The following is a 3,811-nucleotide window of genomic DNA, read 5'->3' as shown; positions in this document are numbered from 1 at the left end:
TATTTAAATGTAAATTTTTTTCGTTTGATTAAAGTAGAAGTGTTATGTGGGGTTATTTACCTAATTTTTTTTTTTACAAAATAAAATGAAATTCGCCATAAACTGAAAGCCATTTCGTTCAGACTTCCTCGTTGGATCCATGAAGGAGTTAGAATAATCTGCTGCAGTTAGAAAGCGATCCCAAGTAATGCGTAACATCTTGATCCTAGTTCAATACGAACCCTTTGAATGATCTATTTCTTATTCAGACATACTCTGACACCCTTTAACTGTAATACAACTGAATATTTAGTTTACAATTTTATGTTCAGTAAATAACTATGCTGAATATTATATTTCCATGGAGTTCGTGGTAGAGATTCCAAAATGAAATACTCGGAATAGATTTCACTTGCAAGTTTTACAGTTTGTGAATTATGGAAACAGTTAATTCATTTCTAAGAAAGTGTGCTTCAAAACTTGTTTTATTCCATTACTGTCTCCGTCTTCCTCCCTATTTTCTCTTTATCAAACTTTTCTCTCCGATCTGTGTTGTATAGAGAAGTCTTGAGGGAGGCAGCACAGAGCTAGAGTTACCGACGGCAGGTGGCGGCCCCACTCTGAGAGTGAGGAGACGGTACGCCGTGGAGCTGGAGCTAGGTATTATGTTAGGAGAGAGGGTGGAAAGGAGAGCTCCGTTATTACATTTCTACAATTTCTCTCTTTCGTTAGAATATTTGCAAAATTAAAATGAACAACTTTAATGAAATCTATTTGAATTTTATGGTGGTTTGTTTCTATGAAACTTTTCTAAACCTAAAATAGTTTTGTCATTACTTTGTATAATTGGTTTTTGTAAAATAAAAATTAATTGCTTCTTTCTTGAAAACAAAAAAAAATACTTTTATTGTGTTCAGATATTGCTTAACATCACTGAAGATTTTATGACCTCCCTTAAATCAATGTGTTAAAAAAAAGAACCATAACAGAACTTTGGTTCGTAACAAGTAAAACAACTGAAGAAGATCTACGAAGAAGGATTATCGCGGAAACTAGAGAAAAAAATAAAATCTATAGGTAAGGGAAACTCTTGACTTTGGGAATGTGAACTGGAGAATCGGGTAAAACAAAGAGGATGAGTGGTTGAAGCGGTCTAGATTCTTGTATGATCGTAGCGCCGAGAACTAGACCGATAGCTAGGAAACCATTGGTTTAGAAAACGTATGTAAAGGTTCTGGATTGATAATGAAAGTGTTTATCTTAAACAATTAAAACACGGGTCATTTGGTGCAATAGGCGAGATTCAAGCAGAGCTACATCACTTTTACAAATTTGATTTGATAGGTATGATCCACACAACATCTCAACCCTGAAAGCTGTAGAAATCTAGACCAGTGATTCTCAAACACTGTGCCGTGGCACTTTTGTGGGCCGCCAAATTTTAGAAATTCATACAATTAAAACCATAATTATATGTAGAAGACGATATGAGAGTAGCATTATCATTTATACGACCAAATATAAACGGTAATTATCACAAAAAACATCAAGCTCTAATTTCTCATTAAAAGTATTCTTATTATTAACTTGTAAATTAATCCCTTAATAAACATATACTGTTGTTTTCATAGTACATTTTATTTTATATTGAAAATAAACATAAACTATTTTACTCAGTGTATTATGGATAAGTAAAATACTTTTAAACTTATCTTATTGTTAGTGTACCGTCAAATTTTGAAATTGTTAAAAGTGTGCCGCGACAAAAATAAAAAAAGATTGAGAATCACTGATCTAGACGAACTAGAAGCCTATTCGGTGATTTTCCCTTGTATTTTACGTTCCATTTCCCAAATGAAGGCTACCCATTCTGTTTATTTCAGCCCTGGCCATAAAAGTAGGTGACAAAGACAGAAAAAGTAGAAATCTAGACGAACTGGAAGCCTATTCGGTGATTTTCCCTTGTATTTTACGTTCCATTTCCCAAATGAAGGCTACCCATTCTGTTTATTTCAGCCCTGGCCATAAAAGTAGGTGACAAAGACAGAAAAAGTAGAAATCTAGACGAACTGGAAGCCTATTCGGTGATTTTCCCTTGTATTTTACGTTCCATTTCCCAAATGAAGGCTACCCATTCTGTTTATTTCAGCCCTGGCCATAAAAGTAGGTGACAAAGACAGAAAAAGTAGAAATCTAGACGAACTGGAAGCCTATTCGGTGATTTTCCCTTGTATTTTACGTTCCATTTCCCAAATGAAGGCTACCCATTCTGTTTATTTCAGCCCTGGCCATAAAAGTAGGTGACAAAGACAGAAAAAGTAGAAATCTAGACGAACTGGAAGCCAATCTGTGATTTTCCCTTGTATTTTACGTTCCATTTCCCAAATGAAGGCTACCCATTCTGTTTATTTCAGCCCTGGCCATAAAAGTAGGTGACAAAGACAGAAAAAGTAGAAATCTAGACGAACTGGAAGCCAATCTGTGATTTTCCCTTGTATTTTACGTTCCATTTCCCAAATGAAGGCTACCCATTCTGTTTATTTCAGCCCTGGCCATAAAAGTAGGTGACAAAGACAGAAAAAGTAGAAATCTAGACGAACTGGAAGCCTATTCGGTGATTTTCCCTTGTATTTTACGTTCCATTTCCCAAATGAAGGCTACCCATTCTGTTTATTTCAGCCCTGGCCATAAAAGTAGGTGACAAAGACAGAAAAAGTAGAAATCTAGACGAACTAGAAGCCTATTCGGTGATTTTCCCTTGTATTTTACGTTCCATTTCCCAAATGAAGGCTACCCATTCTGTTTATTTCAGCCCTGGCCATAAAAGTAGGTGACAAAGACAGAAAAAGTAGAAATCTAGACGAACTGGAAGCCTATTCGGTGATTTTCCCTTGTATTTTACGTTCCATTTCCCAAATGAAGGCTACCCATTCTGTTTATTTCAGCCCTGGCCATAAAAGTAGGTGACAAAGACAGAAAAAGTAGAAATCTCGACGAACTGGAAGCCTATTCGGTGATTTTCCCTTGTATTTTACGTTCCATTTCCCAAATGAAGGCTACCCATTCTGTTTATTTCAGCCCTGGCCATAAAAGTAGGTGACAAAGACAGAAAAAGTAGAAATCTAGACGAACTGGAAGCCTATTCGGTGATTTTCCCTTGTATTTTACGTTCCATTTCCCAAATGAAGGCTACCCATTCTGTTTATTTCAGCCCTGGCCATAAAAGTAGGTGACAAAGACAGAAAAAGTAGAAATCTAGACGAACTGGAAGCCAATCTGTGATTTTCCCTTGTATTTTACGTTCCATTTCCCAAATGAAGGCTACCCATTCTGTTTATTTCAGCCCTGGCCATAAAAGTAGGTGACAAAGACAGAAAAAGTAGAAATCTAGACGAACTGGAAGCCAATCTGTGATTTTCCCTTGTATTTTACGTTCCATTTCCCAAATGAAGGCTACCCATTCTGTTTATTTCAGCCCTGGCCATAAAAGTAGGTGACAAAGACAGAAAAAGTAGAAATCTAGACGAACTGGAAGCCTATTCGGTGATTTTCCCTTGTATTTTACGTTCCATTTCCCAAATGAAGGCTACCCATTCTGTTTATTTCAGCCCTGGCCATAAAAGTAGGTGACAAAGACAGAAAAAGTAGAAATCTAGACGAACTAGAAGCCTATTCGGTGATTTTCCCTTGTATTTTACGTTCCATTTCCCAAATGAAGGCTACCCATTCTGTTTATTTCAGCCCTGGCCATAAAAGTAGGTGACAAAGACAGAAAAAGTAGAAATCTAGACAAACTGGAAGCCAATCTGTGATTTTCCCTTGTATTTTACGT

Source organism: Rhodnius prolixus, unplaced genomic scaffold (assembly GCF_049639745.1).
Source record: "Rhodnius prolixus isolate KJV_2025 unplaced genomic scaffold, Rpr scaffold_21, whole genome shotgun sequence".
Classification (NCBI taxonomy): domain Eukaryota; kingdom Metazoa; phylum Arthropoda; class Insecta; order Hemiptera; family Reduviidae; genus Rhodnius; species Rhodnius prolixus.
The sequence above is the reverse complement of the archived record's forward strand: the minus strand, read 5'-3'. Positions refer to the sequence as shown.